This window comes from Gossypium arboreum, chromosome 2, assembly GCF_025698485.1.
Source record: "Gossypium arboreum isolate Shixiya-1 chromosome 2, ASM2569848v2, whole genome shotgun sequence".
Taxonomy (NCBI): domain Eukaryota; kingdom Viridiplantae; phylum Streptophyta; class Magnoliopsida; order Malvales; family Malvaceae; genus Gossypium; species Gossypium arboreum.
In genome coordinates this window covers 109804928-109824498 of record NC_069071.1, presented here as the reverse complement: position 1 = coordinate 109824498, position 19571 = coordinate 109804928, and the positions used below count along the sequence as shown (strand labels likewise).

Below are 19571 nucleotides of genomic sequence, written 5' to 3'. Positions count from 1 at the left end.
ATTTTAAAAACTAATAAAATATTGTTGATATAGATAATACAAAAATTATGAAAAATAAAATACTGGTAGAGATAGAGAGGGCATTAAGAAATGATTAAAAAAATCAAATAAGTAATTTAGAAAAAAAAAAAAACATTGTATTTATTGCCATAAGTGGTGATACAAACCGGAAAGGCCAATACAAGCTTTAGTACAGAAGTGAAACAATACACCTCTAATACCAAATATTATGAGCAACAAAAAGTGATATATGTTGTCTTCTTCAGCAACTCTCCTCAAATTTGATGGCAACAATATAGTTGCATCTTCTATGAATTTTCACATGACTTTGAACTCAGTTGTTTAACAACTCCAATAGCATTTCATTGGATCACAATAGAATTTTAAATCTCATATCTTTTGCAACTTCAATAGCCTTGATCGTTGCTTCAGCTTTCACCACTATCCACAATGGCTTCAATGGTCTTTTGCAGAGGGAAGAGATGTTACAGGGTAAGAAGATTGAGTCCTTGAATTAACAAAATTAATCAAATAGGCCCTTTGATTGATGCTAATTGTTAGTGTTTAATGACAATGCTAGTTGTAGACCCAATTTTTAACCCGGGCCATACACATACAAAAACCAAAAAAATAAAACAAAATATTGAATAAGTCTATTTACAACCAGCCCAATTACATTAAATAATAAACCCAAAATAAATAAAACCCACATAAAAATCCAAAAAAAAGTTCAAAATTACAAAAACAACAAACCTAATTATAAGTCCATATTTTTTCGTTTTCATTCGGATCCACTTACGAAAATATAAAAAGAAAGGGGAGGGGAACTCACCGACGCGGCGCAAGAGAAACCTTTGATGTCGAAGTTTGGCTCAAAATGCTGGTGGAGCCGTTTCTCTTTGGTCTGTCGAAGAAGAGGAAAAGAGGAGAAAATGAAATAGAAGAGTCTTAAAACTTTGAAATGTTTTTTTTTTTAAGGAAAAAGTTGAAATGTCTTCTTTAAAGCAAAAAAAAAAAAGATTTTTAAAGCAGGTTTCAATTTTAAGTAATAAAAAGAATAGCATTGGGGGAAGGAACAGACAACTTTTGACTTGGTCTATACGCATAAATTCTTTAAACGGTTTATTTACGTGTTTGGTCCTTCTTCCTTCTTTGTTCTTTCAAATTCATTCATTTTTATGTTTCAATTTTGCCACATGATTTTACCCATGATTCATTTGATCCCGAATTAAGGTGACACGCTTGAAGGCTTGGGATAATTTCCCATTTAGTCCCTCTCTTTCTTACACGCATTCAATTTGGATCCACTGGTTAATGTGATGTTTAGCTTTTAGATCTCAGATTTTATTTTAATCTCAAATTTGTCCCTGTTTTGATTTCTTTATTACTTTTCTGTTTTATTATGTTTTATTATAAATCTTTTTATATACTATTCATTTCAATTATTATTTTTGTTTAATCTCCTTCCTTTATGTGTATATTATTTATATTATATATATATATATATATATATATATATATATATATTGTTTGGTATTTTATCTATATCGTTTAGTTACTTTTTACACTTATATATATGTAAATATTTTTATATCATTAGTTTTGAATTGTTGTATATTATGTTTTTGTATATATTGTTTTTATTATTATTATTTTATATATTTTCTTTTAAATATGTTCATGATTGCACGTTTCCTTTTAAATCTATATATAATCAATGTCGTTTAAGGTTATTTTATGATGTGTTTGTGTTTATTTCAAATTTTTTATATTTTTTAATTCTATGGTATTTTATTTATATAGTTTCTTTAAAATCTTTAATGTATATTTTCTTTTCAAATCATTATGTAAATATTTTCTTCTAATTTATTTTTATATATATTTTCTTTAAAATTATTCATATATAATTTGGCTTTCTTTTAAGGATCCTGTTTTATATTGTTTATTTTAGTTGCTTTGGTGTCATTGTATATATATTATTTTCATTTATTATTTTCATATAAATATGTATGTCATTTGTTAAGTCAATTTGTTTCATTTGAAATTATGTCACATATTATTCATTTCAATACATACTTTAATAATCACTTATATATTATCCGTTTTATACATATATGTTATCCCTTTGTATATTGTTCATATGGTTTTTAAATTGTTTTGCATTATATTGGTTCCTAGTTTCCGTGTAGCTCTATGTATCACATGTTTTTTTTTTTTGTTTTCGATTCGTATCCACTCATTATTGGTTCATGCTTATAATTATGTTTTAGTTTCTTATTATTGCATCATTATTTTTTCCTCTTTCAAAAAATCCCCCATTTTCACCCAACATCGATTACTTTTTACCCTAAAGTAACCCAAACGAATATATTTTGAGCCGATTTCATAATTGCTCATTTGGGAAACTCTTCAAAACAAGGCAATGTTTCGTGTTTGAAAATTTTGGGAAAACGTGCACTAACGTGTTGGGTTTCGATTTTTTCCGTTTTCCCAAATAATGGAGTACCCTTTTAAGATTTCGTTGTGTGTTTTGAAAATTATGAGGTGATCTCAGTCTTTGGAGACTTAAAGTATCGTGTCCTAACGTACTGGATGTGGTATTTTATTTCTTTGGAGCAAGTGAACCTTAAAATCCAATTCGAATTGTTCATACATTTTTAAAGGAATCGTATTTTAATTTTTTTTTAAAAATTTTCAACATTAGGACATAAATTAATCAATTAGGTACCAATTTTGGGCGATACGAGGGTGCTAATCCTTCCTCGTACGTAACCGACTCCCGAGACCATTTCTTGATTTTCCGTGGGCCAAAATCCATATTTTAATAAAATGATTTATTAGGTGATTCGATCACACCTAAACCAAAAAAGGATTGGTGGCGACTCCATAATTCGTTTTTAAAGTCGATCCCCGTTTTTCAAAATAAAAATGGTTTCGACACTAGTTAATAGACGCCATGTGAGCACCATTTGTTGACATGATAGAGCCGTGTCATCAGCGATTCAAAAAAAAAAGTTTTAAAACAAGTACATAGTGAACCTGGATAAATTGTTTTCCAGATTCGTTTGAATCTTGACACCCACTTGTTTAGATAATTTCGGAATTATAAGAAAATTAAAAATTATAAAAATTATGAAAACTTAAAATTTATAAAATAATTAAATATCATAAAATTTTGTAAAATCTATAAAAGGAATAGTTTATTATTTATATATTTTAAATCAAAAAGTAACTTATATCATAAAATCAAAATTAACAATTTTTCTATTATATTTTTGCCTCTCATTTTTCAATTTTGCAAGTTATATTAGTAAAATAATTTAATAAAAATGAGAAAATAATTTTTATAAAATTTTATAAAAATAATTTATTTTTATAAAATTTTATGGTTTTAATTAATTTGTAATATTTTTGTCAATTATTTTTTCCTAAATCTTTAAATAAATTTTTTAGAAATTTTAGAAATTTTACGGTTTTATATTAATTTGAATAATTATTATAAATTTAAATTTTTATGTTTTTTATAATTTTAGAATGAATCAAGACATATTAATGTCTGAATTCAAATGAACTTGGGTACTAATTTGTCCAGATTCATTGTGCTTATTTAAATATTTTTTTTTTTGTTGAGTCAACTGGCGATGATGTGGCAATGCCACATCAGTATTCAATGATGATGTGGCCCTATCAAGTAAACAAACTGTGTTAAAATGGTGTCTGTTAATGGTCACGTCAGCGTTCTTATTAAATACTAACAGTCAACATCAATCAAAGGGCCTATTTGGTCAATTTTGTTAGTTCAGGAGTTCAATGGAGTGCGAAAAGTTCAAAAGGGCTTAATTGACTTTTTTAAAACAATTCGAAGGCTTATAATATCATTAAGTCAAATTTGATACATTATGGTAACATGTTTTAATATGTAACTCTTTTTTTTTTTCAAAATTTTCCACTATACCCATGTATCATTTTTAGACCCTAAATGTAATTTTTTTTTTTTAATGTTGTTATCAAAAGTGTCAATCTTATCAATTCTTCGCATAACAATAAGCTTGAAAAGGAGCAAAAACCTTTACATGATTTAATTTAAACCAAACTAAAGCTTTTAATATAGTTAATGAATGTAGATGTTTTTGCTTTGGTCTAATCAATGAAGTAAAAAAGGCATAGACTTGGTGTTTTTAATGTAAGCAATTGATGGACATTGGATACTAATAATATCATCATGGAAAGCCCTCCATATGTTTTATCAAATATCTCTTGCTACAAAATGGGATTTTGTTACTCTTACTAAAACAAATATGATTAAAATTTAATAATATAGCAACAGTTTAGTGTATAATAATTATATATGATATCAATAAACTTATTTTAATTTTACTTTTAATAAATTAATAAATATTAATATAATTATATTACTTTTATATAAAATGTTCAAACAATTTCCTAAAATACGCAAATGATAAATAAAAATAGAAAATTTATTTCCATTGGTAAAAACATGTTTGATATCTATCTTCCTCTAATAGAAACATAAGAAATATAATAAAAATTAAAAGTTTATGTTTTCAACTCTTTTAGTTTTACAAATAATTTTAGTAAAAATAATGAGTAAGACCCGAATTTTGCCCGGCCCATAGGGAAACCAAAATCAAACACAAAAATTAAATAGTCCATCAAATAGGTTCGGTTTACAAGCCCAAAATTTTACAACGCCCGATAGGCCCAAATTTTTAGGGTTTTAGAGACCCTAAGTTCCCCTTTTGCACAGCAGCCCCACGCCGCAACCCCCACGTCGGCACTCCACGCACGATCCCCGTGCGCCTCGCTCCATGTTTGCGCCCATACTCTATTCCCCTCGTTCTCCACAACTTCACAGCCTGCAAGTTGGACAAGGAAGCAGCAGAAACTGCTTGTATTTTGGCTATAAAGCCTTTGATTTTTAATTGTAAAGGGTTCTTTTTTTTGAAATAAAAAAGATATCAAAAAAGAGAGTAAAGAGCAGCCAAGAAAATATTTCTAAGGTGGTTATTTTATCATTTTCTTTTCCCGTTCTTTTGCTTGATTTTTATTTCCATTCAAATCCGAAAATACGAAATAAAAGGGGAAAGGGTGAGTACCTCTCGTTTCGCCTCGCAAGAGGGGTTCTCCGGCCCTCTGTTGGTCGTTACGGAAGCAAATGAAGGCTTGGTGTTGGCCTTGCTTGCGGCTGGAAGAAAGAGGACAGTGGGGAGAAGAAAGAGTTTAGGGTTTTTCAGAAAAAAGAAATCGAAGTTTAAGTTTTTTTAGCAAAAAAAAAGGCTTTAAAACCAGCTTTTGTTTTTAATAATAAAATAAATGGTTGTTAAAAGCAGTAGCATTTTGGGAAAGGCCCGCGTGTTGACCCAATGCACAGGCTGGGTCCACGCACTTTAATTATAAAGGGGAAATTTTTTCTTTCAGTCCTTCCTATTCGCGCCAGTTTTGAATTAACTCCTATTTGCACCTTATTTATTTTATTAAATTTTCCCTATAATTTATGCGTTGTTGTGATCTGGTCCACGCCCAGGTGCTGAGTTTTGGGGATTTGGGCATTTTCGTTTTTGGTCCTTGAGAATTTGTGCGCATTGAATTGTGGTCCCTAGTTTTAATTTGACGTTCTATTTATTCATTAATTATCTCTTTAAGTTTAGTTTATTTCAATTGAGTTTTTTTACATGTATAATTCATTATTTCTTAAATTTATTTGGTACTCAACTTTTAAAAATTTATTTTAATATACTTCTTAGGTTACCTAAATAATTTTCTACTCTGTTTTTATTTGTTTAAATTATAAAAATATTATTGTAAAATTCTATATTCTATATTGTTGTTTTAAAATTCTTGTATAATATTTAGTTAAAATACCTTTTATATATTATTATTATACAAATATATAATTTATGATAAAATTATCTTTATTCCATGTACATTATTGTTCTCGTATTATTTTATGTAAGTATTTTCTTAAATTTTATATATATATATATATATATATTAAATTTATTTATGTATAATTTGGTTCTCTTTAAAGGATTATTGTATATTTTATTTATTTTAGTATCTTGGTATATATCATTTATATTTTTTTCCCATTTTCATATATACCTCATTAGTTAAATTAACTTGTCTATGTTTTATATTATTTATTTTGAATTTCTTCTTACGTAATATACATATATATTTTTTAATAATTATTCATATATTTTTAGTTTTATATACATATAAGTTATTTCAAATTTTTGCTTGTATTATTTTTTTGCATGTATTTAATAGTCTTTAAATATCATTGACTCCTAGTTCTTGTGCTGTCTTGCATATCATGTGTCGTCATTGGCTTTCATATCGTTTTCACATATTATTGTTCATACATGTAACTATTTTTTTCCTTGTAATTGCATTATGTTTTCAATTCTCGTGTTAACTCAATATCAATTGTTTTTATCCTTAAGCAAACAAGTTTTTTTTAATTCGTTGTTGCAACTATCAATTTTTAAAAAAACTTCTAAAATAAGGCAATGTTCTATGTTTAAAAATTCGAGAAATCGTGTCCTAACGTGCTGGATTTCGTTTTTTTCGTTGGTCCAAATAATTGAATACCCTTTTTGTTGCGTTTTGAAAATCATGAGGTGATCTCAGTTTTTGGAGGCTTAAAATATCGTGTCTTAACGTGCTGGATGTGGTATCTTATTTCTTTGAAATGAGTGAATCTTGAAATCCAGTTCGAGTTGCGCACACACTTTTAAGGGGATCGTATTTCAATGTTTTTTTTTTTTAAATTTTCAACATTAGAACATAAATTAATCAATTAGGTATTAATTTTGGGCGTTACGAGGGTGCTAATCCTTCTTCGTACGTAACTGACTCCCGAACCCATTTCTTGATTTTCGTTGGGCCAAAATCCATATTTTAATAAAATAATTTATTAGGTGGTCCGATCACACCTAAACCAAAAAAAGGATGGATGACGACTCCATAATTCGTTTTTAAAGTCGATCCTCGTTTTCCAAAATAAAAATGGTTTCGACATAATGGAAACAACTTTTGTTGACGATTGTAGGTCTCACATATCTGAATTCACAATAATCTCACTAAAACATATCTATAGGAAGGAAAATCAATGTGCGGATAGGTTGACTTCACTAGTGAGCAGTTTTCAACAGCTTCAAACCTCTAGCATCTTTTGTTCTAGTGATCTTTGTATTATTTTTAATTTTTAAAATTTTTAGTGAAGCACTTTTTTATTATTAAAAAACATATAATAATTTGGGTTTTTTTTTTTTAAATGTTGTTAGGTCATGGTTGTATCTAATTTTGAAAGGCATCACATTGTTGATTTGAGCCCGTAGTGTGTGTTTATTTTGGGCCTGATTGCTCCAAAGAAATGCAGACGAATTTACGGGCCCTTCTCTAATGCATCCGATATGGATTAACACTAAAATGATATATTGCATCTGAAAAATTAAAATTAGGATTGAAATATGTATCTTGAAAATAAAGTAGTTATGGAACTGAAAGTAAAAATATCAAAATATACTAGATTTTACCACACTTTCGATGTGAGTGAAAGAAAAACATAACATTAAAATTAGGATAATTATTTAGAATATTGGTGATGGAAACTTTTAATTTCAATTTCATCATATGTCCTATTTATTTACCTTTAATTTTCTAAATACAACTTAAAAATACATGATAAAATCCCATCCTCGTTTTATTAAAAAATTTCATTATCAGCCTTAAAATTATATTTATAAAATATAATTAATGATTGAATTATAGGTCAAGCGGTAAATAGTTTATATATAAACTTTCCATAGGTTTGGATTCTAGACATTGTATTTTTATTTTGGTATCCTTCATGTTCATTTTACGGTCTATTTTTGGGTTCGTAGTTGCTATTCTAAAAAATATTGTCTTCAAAGTTCAAATCTATATTCTCCGATTAGGAGTGCAATGTACTTTATCACTACAAATCTACATTCTCCGATTAGGAGTGCAATGTACTTTATCACTACACTTAACACTTATTTGGTTAGACATTGTATTTTAATAGTTTTATTTAAACATTTTATATAAAAATAGTAATGTGCAAAAAGCCAATTATCTTAATATTCATTCCTTTATTAGAAAATAGTTTTTGAGTAATTTCTTTAATTGAGTTGATGTCAAGTTAACTCGTAACACCAATTCAGTCAAATGCATTATATAGTAACTAGAATATGGCAAACCACAATGTGGGTTAAAAATAGAATCATGTATTAAATATATTTATAAAAAATTATATAAATAACAAATGAGATTTTAGTTGAAGGGTAAAGTATAAATGTCAAAAATTATAAAAGTTTAGGTTCAAATTCCATTATATGTCTATATTTTTATTTTCTTTTTATATAGAAAATATAAAATAATAAAAATATCCTCAAAATAATATAATATACTTTATAAAGTAAATTATTTTCATCATTATCCAATTGAATTGGTGTTCGAGTGACTCATAACACCAACTAAAATAAATGCTTAATATAGTATAGATTAATAATGTTAGACACTTAATATAAATTATTTTTATGTTGCATATAATATTTTGCTCAGCCAATAAATTTAACAATTACCATAATCAAATATATTATCAGACAAATATCATAGAAACGAGATGTTGAGGTATTTTTTATCTAGTACCTTGACCAGTACCTGAATCAATGCCAATTACTTGTAGCACTGGTTACATTGAACTGCCATGTTAGGATTGATTGCGATACTTGCCAACCCATCCTTGATAACTAATCTACTCGTGCATGGTATCTTGAAAATTTATTGGAATTGGATCGAAGCAATTGATATCCTTTAAACTAAGGAGAAGATCAAATCATGCCTTTTTGAAGGAAAGATATCCTTAACTAATAGAAGACTTATTTTAGAGATTTATGAAATATTTATCTTATTTATTTCAAGGGATAATTGATAATATATAATTGATTATGCTAACAAGCCCATATATGTATAAAGTATGTGAAATGAAATAGATTTTGTACTGAGTTGAGAGCCCTTATTTTGTTTGATAAAGAACTTGATTTGAAAGTGCATCACTTTTGTAATAATAAGTGCGTTGCTTGGTTAAGTGTCTTAAATTTTCAAGTATTAGAACTTGAGTTCACTTGTCGTACATGGTGTTAAGATAGTAAATATTCTCTTTGATAAAGATTTTGTAGAATGAAAACATTTCTTACCTTAGTAATTAAAACTTAACATAACATTACTTCTAGTATTGATTAATTTTAATGTCAAATATCAAATTGGATCTAATATCAATTTGTACCCAACATTAAAGATGGTTAACATAAAGTTTGATGACATGTTTGAAAATGCCTATAATGTTAACAATTTCAACCCTATGTGGTAGACAAGCGGGGCAATAATTAATATCATTGATCCTAAAAGAATGTATAAAAACTATATAAAAGGCTTCGTAGACAGTGTCCCTTCTTTTCTTTTTCACCTTATAAGTGTGATTGAGTTTTTATTATGCTTATATTAAAATTTTAATTTTACAATAAAATATTAATGTGAATTTTAATAAAAATACTCTTACAACAACAAAAAAATTTCAACATTATAAGTTAGGATAAATGTTTTAAAAAATCCAGCCGAATTACCAAAATCATTAATGATGCTAATTACATAAATTAGCTAACGAGATTATAGTTATAGAAAGAGCAGATCAAAAAGATATGCAAATTAATCATAAATTTAAACATAATAGAGTGATCAATATCATAATATAATTTAAGACAATTTATACCTAATACAACCATTCTTTATATATATAGTCGTTGAATGTCAATTTATCTTTTATAGATTGATTGAATATTAGATTTATTTATTTTTGGTATTAATTCATAGAAAAATTCAGGTTAAATTTTAATTTTATGAATGTGTAATTTAATTTAAAATAAATTAAATTTTTTTAAAATAAAGTTTTTAATTAACCTCTTGAAGATGAAACTTGTTAAAGTTGCAGTGAATTCACACTAGTTTCATATAATAATGAAGTTAAAAGAAAAATGTATCAAAAGCTTGTAGCAAACTCTATTATCTATTCATTTTTCCACTTGCTTATTTACTTTCTAAAACTTTTGTCATTATCTTGCTTTAACACTAAAAGGTGATATACAATTAACTTCCTTTTTGGGGCATAAAAAGCACTTTGTGCTTTATTAAAGCAATTGCCAAAAGGTAGGCATGACAAGCCTGAATGGGCAAAATTTTCCTTTTAGAGAACGACCTGCCAAGAGTTGTCTTAAATTTAGCTCTTAAATTAAATTTGCATGTTAGAATCCAGGAAGACTGGGTGACTGAGACCCTTTAAGAACAATCGAAGGGCCCTCAAAAAATATGGTGAAGGCCCAACACTTTTACTTAACTATAAGAGTAGAACTAAGGGACAATAGGACGTTACATGCAAGGACACTTGGTTTCTTACTTATTACACTTGAACCCACGTCAGATTCTGATGATTGTATATTTGTTTTATATTTTAGCACACTTTTACCTTTGTGTCAGTCTTTGTTTTAGAGAAATATTACTAGTTTTCTAGTGTTATTTTGCATGTTTTAGAATTTAGGTATTTATTTGTTAATTCTCATCATTTCAATTCCTTCCCCCTTTTTTTTTAATACAATGCAATTTTCTATTCCTAACCCTTTAAATCCTTAAATAAAAGGAAAAACATAAACGCTCAAGCTCACGTCTTCCTTATTGTCGCAATAGCATTGATGCTAATTGAATTAAGGCTCAATCAACTTAATGCATTTTCTTTATTTTTAATATGTTGTAATTATTGTGTAAGTTAAGAAGGATATTAAATGAAAATTATGGAGAAATAAATGGCAAGCACTATGACTTAAAAGGAAGCAATGCCACGACAACATAAAGGAGCAAATCCACCTAGTTATTGGATAAAGTCATGACTTCCAAGCTTTTTATGGCATTTCTTTCTTCCAAACGCCACAAAACAAGGTTGCCAGTGGCGTTCCCTTAATAAACATCGCTAAATTTTCAAAATTTATTAAAAAATTTTGTATTTTTTAATAATACAATCCAATCATATATAATTTCACACATATGTAATATATAATTCATAGATAGCAAAATTAAAATGTTTTATACAAAGTAATTAAGTTCTAATACATTTAAAAAAATAACATACATTAAAATATTTTAATGTATCATTCATACATTAAAATATTTTAGAAAGCATTCCAAAGCACTAATACTTACATTCAGGGGGTTGTGTTTGTAGAAAATTGGAGAAGTTGGACATGCAAGGTGGTAAATTTGATTATGTTAGTGTCTTAGGGGTTGCAAAGTCTTTTTTGTCATTAAGATAGCCTTAGTCAAAGTCCTAGGGAGATTGTCAACTTTTTAGTAGGAGTAGGAGGCTAGGTTTGTTAGAGTTCGTTAGTTTGAGTCATGTATATAAGCGTTGCTTGGTTAATGAATTTTGATCATCCTTCTCCATTTTCAGTTTTTATACCTTCAGTTAGCTCTTTGCTGAAACAATGGTGGTATCAATAGCCCTTTTTCTTGAGGGACCTATAAGAGAAGCCCTATAAGAATCATAAGGGAAAAACCAAGAGATACACTTGTGAGGAATTGGGAAAAATGGAATTAGGATCAAGCAACCTATCTATCTTAGTCCTACTTATGTTTGATGGAGACAATTATCAAGTATGGGCTATGAGAATGCAAGCATACATGAAGGGTTGTGATTATTGGGAATTGTCGAGGAAGATTATGAGGTGACTACTTCTTAACAATCCAACTATGAACCAGATTAAACTACACAAAGAGAGAACAACCAAGAAGGCAAAGGCAAAGGCAAAGGCAAACGCCTGCCTTTATGCTACTATTTCACCAACCATATTCAATAGATTTATGGCTTTTGGATCAATAAAGGAGATATGAGACTATCCCAATGATGAGTATCAAGGAGATGAGAAGATCAAAAGCATAGAGCTATTGAACTTGATTAGAGAATTCAAGGAGTTGCAGATGAATGAGTCTGAGTCAATCAAAGATTACTTAGACAAGTTGATAGATATTGTTAACAACGTAATGGTTCTCAAGACTAATCTCTCTGATTGTAGACTAGTACAAAAAAAATACTAGTTTTTGTGCCTAAGAAGTATGAAGCAACAATTGCTACTTTGGAGAACACCAAGGATTTGACTTAGCTAAGTGTAGTGGAGTTGATCAGTGCTTTACAAGAAAAAGAGCAGAGGAGGCTAATAAGGCAGGAAGGAAGCATAGAAAGAGTATTGAAGGCTAAGATGCAGTAGGGTGAAGGAGGAAAGGACCATAAGTGGAAAGGGAAGAAGAGTGGTGGCAATAGTGGTTCAGAAGTTGCTGCAAAAAGTAGTGGTGCTAGAATTCTGACAAGTACTCTTCATGTAAGTATTGTGGAAAGTAAAACCATCCCTATTTTAGGAGTTAAAGAAGGTTAGATGTGAAGTGTAAAAGGTGCAACTTGATGGGGCATATTAGAGGTTCTGCAAGGAAACAAGAAATCAATAGCAAGATGGAGCACATGATGCAGTTAAAGAAGAAGATGACCAACTATTTGTTCGCACAATTCATTAAGTTAATTGGGAGCTTAGGTTAGCCTAAACACATATCTTAAGCTTCGAATGTAAGTGTTTTTATATCATTACCTCATTTTGAAAAATGGTGTTCATGTGATGTGTGATTGGATATGAGATCTGATAATATAGTAAGTATTAAGTGAAAATGTCAACATATGATAAGTGGTTTACTGGTTTAATGCACACCTATGTGAACTAAAATGATTGTGTCTCATTGAGCATTGTAGTGGCACTTGTAAGTGCAGCAAGTGTGAATGTGATAGTGATGTGGAAATGATGAACGTGAATAGAGAAATTATGCATAAAATAGTAACTAAGCGTGCATAAAAGAGGATATATAGGCTTTTTGACTTTTTTGTAACCATTAGATATAGTGGCATGCCATAAGACTTGAGTACTCATACATGTATTTTGCATATAGTCATTGAGGCCCCGAGATTTGTTGGAGAGATAAGGGATTGTTGAGCTAAGCTCCATTCATTGGGACATGGTAGTGTGTTGGAAAGTGTTAGCTTAATGCTTCACTTTATTTAAGACATGATGGACTCTTTGAGTCATTGGTATGTTAGATATCCATTTATCCAATATGTTGAATTGTGTATGTATATATGTTTCATAAGTCTCAAGAAGCCAATTTATCAATGTTGAAATGTTTAAATTATCCTTGAAAGTGTCATGAGTTATTGTATTTATCATGCCTTTGTTTAACACTTGATATTGTCTATACATTATGGTATTCTTGAACATTCATTGTGTTGGACCATCGGGACGCCACGAGGCACAGCGCAAAAATTATTTCGGCGATCCAAACCAGGAATCCATGCACGAGGAATGAATTAGGAAGACAAGGTTTGAAAAAGATACCTTTCGTACTCTAAAAAATAGGAAGGAACCACAACTATTTTAATCCCCTTCACACGCTGCCAATCCAAAGTCGCAACAGAATCGTCACAACCTCTACATAGTCCACCTTGTTGCGAACGAACGAACAAAAGCTCTCACTGAACGTTTCAGAGAGTTTTTCCGAAAAGAAATGCGGCTGCTAGACCAAGGTTCTTTTCTTTTGTGGTTAATGTTGGTTAACATTTTTTTTGCACCCTAAGGTTTTATTTTATGATTACTTTCCTTTTATTTAATATTCCCTAAATAAAAAAAAAACAGAATCTCCTTTTTGGTGCCAAAATATATATGAAAATATCATAGTGTAATATCCTTTCCAAAAGGTATTAATTTCCATATATATATATTATATTTGACCGTAATTAATTATTATAATACTTTATTTTAATATTTTCGGTAAATAGATCATAATTAATATTTTATATGAATCAATTTCATACATTTATTTTAATTATGTTCTCTATTCTTGTACAACAAATTTGTACATATATTGTGTTTATTATTTAACTGTCAAATTAAATTAATTCAATGATTAATATAATTCTCGTGACAATTAAATTTAATAACAACTGCGTTTAGATTTTGTTCGTTTCAACCATAGGATGTGACCTATAGGCTTTTGTAACATTGGTAGTAATACTAGAACACTTCTAACATTACAAGCAATGATTAGCATCTAGTAATATTAATGCATCATTGCTACCAGAGTTACAAGAAGTCATGATTCAACATAACCTTTCTGTGATAAATTTTCATGTATTATATCATTTTTTCCTTTATATCTCTATTGGGCACAAGTTATGGAATAGTCACACTTGCAAAGTCCAATCTCATGTTTCTTGATACCCGAAATAGACTACAATAAACAAATAAGGTAATATATCATATTAACTTATTTGAGCATGGCCATGCATTTCTAGTCTCACTTCATCAAGTGGCCTAAGATATTGCTCCCATTATGTAGGAGGGACAAATCCTATCTTGATCAATCATATCCACTACATAGATTGTGGCATACCCAACATCAGTCTTTATAGTACAATCTGTTAAAATAGATATTTAACTGTATCAAAATATACAACTCAATATGTTATCACAAGTCTAAGGATCGTATACATAGTTATCACTATGAGTAATGTTTTGACTATTACATAAAAATCCAAGAAACATACTCATAGCAGGTTAGTCCAATATGTTGTTCTCTAACATATACTCATGTATTACTTTTGACATCCATATGTCAATGACAACACTTTGTCATCAATCAACTACATGTTAATCTTAATGCATTATTATTGTCCAAGCCCACAATAATACTCGACTAAGGACCTTTTAAGAATAATTATATTATTCTCAGGACATTATTATAAAAAAAAATTATTTATATACATAGAAAAGAAACTAAAATAATAATGGCAATGCCTTATATTAATAAACAAGGTAAAACAAGTATGTTATTACAATCGTTTCATGATTGGTCTTTGAGTATACTCTAACATACTGCGCTTAGTAAAGCTCACACTCGTGTTTCAAATGTTTTCCAAAAAGATAGTGCTTCTAAGGAGTGTGAGGTGGACAAGTGGGGTGATCCCTACAAGGCATAAACGTTGAGTATGTGATACTGGTGATTGAATTTTTAATAAAGGCAGTATAGGCTATTTTGTGGGATTAGCCTTTCTTATGAACTGTTAAAAAGAACTTTAGACTTTGTTTTGTCATTATTTGGATGTTTTGGATAATGTTGATGATGCATGATTTGTTTAGTTGATGTGGTGTGTTAAAATTGCATGTAACATGGCTACAAAGTGATAAAAAGGTTAAAAAAATATTCTGAAAGTTTTGGCATGTCTAAAATGACCAAATGGTACAAAATACATATGTAGGATGCTTAGGAATCATAAGCATGCTGATATGGTATGTTGTGTAATTGAGTCGTAAGTTAATAGTCGTATGCTAGCATAAACATTTACTTGAAGTGTCAAATTATGCTATTGTGTGTTATGGCATGTTTGAGCATGTTTTAAATGGTGTTTGTAGGATATATGACTTGTTAGAAATGAGAAATAGGCAAAAATGCACAAAATGGTATGTTTGGCAGTGACTAAAGTTAAAAATTGTAGGTTTCTGGACTGTTTCTACAAAAGCTGTAGTAGATGTTATGATGACATTCGAATGTTGTTGCGACGAGGGATCGACATTGGGACATCCTTTGTCATGTCATCGGGATGAAGGGCCTCCTCCAGGTCATCTTGTGACAAGGTGAATCATGTTGTTGAAACGTGACATATTGTTCGTTCATGGTTGGTTTTTATATCATTGCAATTTAGACCTAAGTTTTAAACAATGCAATTGGAGTCCAAAAAGGTTATAAAATATCTTGAAAAGACACATACCTAAGGTTTAGATGTCTAATTTCCTAGAGTCAAAGACAATTTAATAATATGGTTATTTTTTATATTTTATCATTCTTTCAATTTGGTCCCCAAAACACTTGTTTTTAAAATTAAAGGAGAATTGTTGATCAGATTAAACCGATTCTTTCAACAATGTGTCTAAAAGGATTTTAGAATTAAAATGTAGTTCTAAATTTTTGTTATGTGCTTGTTCGAATATTAGATGTGAAATGACTATTTCGCCCCTAATTGCAGTTGAATGATTTATGTTAGATAAAACATGCTATTAGGTTTTGTTGTTCATTCATGATCATGTATGATTTAATTGCATGTCCATGACTTTTGCTATCAGTCAGTGATGTGTTTTGAATCACTTCGGTAGCTAATATGACGTTTTGGATTCGGGTCAAACCATCCCGATTAGATTTAAGACACCATATTTGAATTGTTCTAAAACAAAATAATTCTAGAGAACACTAAAAATATGAAAGAAAGAGAATTTCATCTTGTGTAATTTTTCCATTTCAAAATTGCACCAAACAACACAACTCTTCCGCCAGTAATTCAATTTATTTTAAATACCGTTTGAAAAACAACATTTAAATGTAGCTTTATTTCAACGGCCAAATTTACATCTATTGTAGTAGATCCTAAACCTTTCCACTAATTCATATATATATATAGTGTGTGTGTGTGAAAATGGTTGGTGTTAACCGAACCATTCCCACAATATAATATATTTATTCTCATCTCATCTTTATATTTTGCCCTTTCATATATTTAATATTATATAATATATTAAATCATAAAATCTTTTCTAAGATTCTTTTAATTGAAAATAAGAGATTATCCTGGGATGCAATGTCATGCCTACTTTCAACGTGGGATGAAATGATACATAAGCATTTTTCTAACTTAGATATTATTTGAAAATATTTTATAATGTGACTACATTATAGGACGCACATCTCCTAAGATCGCCTGTAGAAGCCCTCTCTCACCTCAAGAGAGGCCATGTTTCCTCTCTCTCTCACAAAGCATATCCAACTTCCTTCTCTCTGTTGCTTATCTCTTTCCTTCACTTCCTCACACCTCAATTCTCCACCACCACAGTACGACTTTTCGCTTAATATGTCGAACTATTTTCATCCCTCACGCAACTTTTTGTATCAACAAGACTTGTGAAAATCTGGGGGGAAATATTTAGTTTGTATATTCAACTGTTCTATGATCGACCGTCCAAATTTTTTTTAAATGGTCGATAACTAGCTTTCCTTGAAGTTGGAAACTTTGAAGAGAGAATGTACATAGGATTAAATTATTTGGGTTTTTATTCAGGGGGTTGAGAACATTGATTCGTTATAATTATCATGTCAACGCTCCTATTACAAAGCTAACTTAATTTGAACTACAATGTCATACTTGAACTGGGATATGATCTCTTATACCGTGCTCTTAACATTTTGCATTATTGTGTAATAGAAATTCCAAATTCCAAAACAAGTGTCCCGCATGCAAGAATGCCGAGGAAAGGCGTGGTGACAACTGAGATACTGTTGTTGGATGAGACAGAGGCAAAAACTCCCTCGTTCATACTAACGAGAACCATTGCTTTCGCTGACACGCACTTAGCTACAACTCCCAGTTTAAACTGTAGACTCACACAGACATTAATATACCATCAATAAAGGGTTTTTACTTATAGACTCTCTCAGAGGTTGCAGTCTTCTTTTTTTTTCTTTTCTCTTTCACTTTTCTTCAAGGACCACCAAAACAAAGCGATAGTTTGATGAAAGGAAATTAAGTGAAACTGTTCTAAATAAATAAATAAATAATCCCGATGGGCAAAAGGAATGAGAGAGAATTGATGGAAGAGACGTGTAATATTTTCTTTTTATCTTCTATCTCACTGGCTGATCTTTCTTTCTGTTTAAGACAATGTCCTTTTAACGTCAAGCAGTCATCAAAGACTCTTCATTAAAACCAAAACCAGAGAAAGAGAAGGGAGTTGTGTGTGTATGTCAGATAGTCATAGTTGGGACGTGGGAGTCAGTGCCCCCTATATTATTTGCCCAAAGGAAAATATATATGTATATAATAAGATAAAAGAAAAGGCCTCTCTGCCCACTCGTGGAGCATAGTGCAAAACAGTTTCAAAGTATACTAAAAAACAAACGATTGGACAAGGAGTGATAATGGTTATTGACTCGTGCCGGTGGGATAAAAGTTATTAGGCGCCAATGAGACCGTTTTCTTCATGATCGTACGGTTTCTTAGCCGTTTTTTTTTTTTTTTGGGGAGAGGGGGGTGGGGAGAAGGGGGTAAAACGAGCACTCCCATCTCTTGCCCTGTCTTTGCCTGTTGGGTTGCTGGCTGCCTTGACTGAGTTGCCTAAGAGGCTGACGTTGAGACTGGGACTAAGGCATGGTCGAAAGGTCAGGTCAAATGTCTACATCATTTTTCCCCTTTCACATGTCAACCTTGTCTTGTCAAATCATCAGCAAACCTTACGTATTCCCCTACCTATTATCACTTATTTACAATGGAATTATATCTATATAATAGAAACAAATCTTTTTGGAGCATTTGTAATCAGTAAGGCTGATCAAGCAATTTTAAAAGTTAAATAGGTAATCGAAGTATTTCAAAATTAGCTAAATTTATATAAATTTATATTTTTATTAAATCTTTATTTTTTATATGTATTTTCATCTCTCAAGTAGAGTTTAAATTCACTATTAAATTTATTTATTTATTTTTACAATTTTAATATTAAATACATAATATCTTAAGCTTTCAAGTATATACATATTTAAAAGTTCACTACGAAATCTCCCAAAAGAGTTAGGTAATGGATTAAATAGAGGTAGGATAGTCTTTTAATTCACTATTAAATTTATTTTTTTATAATTTCAATATTATAAAGGGTAAACGATAAAATAGTCACTTTTATATGCTTTAAATTACATTTTAGTCATTTTGAAATGTTATGTTTTAGTTACTTATGTTATTATTTTGTTACGAAGTGATAACTTTACGTTAAGTTCCGTTATCTCCCTAACAGTACTCCTACGTGGCAGTCCAACTAGATTTTAAGTGCCAATTTGGATTTCCAAATGGGATAAGAATAAATTTTTAATTAAATAAATTTAATTAATTAAAAATTTTAAACCCTAAATCTTAGTTGAAAAAAACCGCTCACCTCCTCTATTTTTTTTAGTTTTCTTTTTCATTTGACTAAAAAAAACTATTATCATCAGAATTTTTTATTCAAATACAAAAACAAAAGAGGATCCAATGGAAAGTCCAGGTATGTCTTCTTTACCGATAAATTTATATTCTAAGACTTAAAATCAAGTGGTTGTCGACAAATAAGAAGATGGTAATCATTTTTGTTCCTAATCATATATTTTCTAATTCTTCACGGTACTTGAATAGTTGGTTTCTCAATCCGATTTTTTTGTAACGCCCTAATTTTCGGGAATTCTGTAAAGGTTGTAAAATTTAAAATTCTGTGTTCTGTTTGTTATGTGTAGGATTAATTATGTTGGTGGGCCTCTAGAAGGCCGAGCTTAGGATAAAATCCGTAGTTTTAATTAATTTTAAATCAGAGGGAAAG

At 29.7% G+C, this 19571-nt stretch overlaps 2 long non-coding RNA genes across 2 annotated transcripts; both read right to left on the bottom strand.

Annotated features, from left to right (window-relative positions):
- Window positions 1-115: 115 nt before the first annotated feature.
- On the bottom strand, window positions 116-1065 carry LOC128289386 (uncharacterized). Its single transcript, XR_008279033.1, has 2 exons — window positions 833-1065; window positions 116-464 (listed from the first exon to the last, which is right to left on the bottom strand). It is a non-coding gene; the product is annotated as an uncharacterized LOC128289386 (long non-coding RNA).
- A 3555-nt stretch (window positions 1066-4620) lies between these two features.
- LOC108466466 (uncharacterized) lies at window positions 4621-5450 on the bottom strand. Its single transcript, XR_001868635.2, has 2 exons — window positions 5118-5450; window positions 4621-4877 (listed from the first exon to the last, which is right to left on the bottom strand). It is a non-coding gene; the product is annotated as an uncharacterized LOC108466466 (long non-coding RNA).
- Between the last annotated feature and the right edge of the window lie 14121 nt (window positions 5451-19571).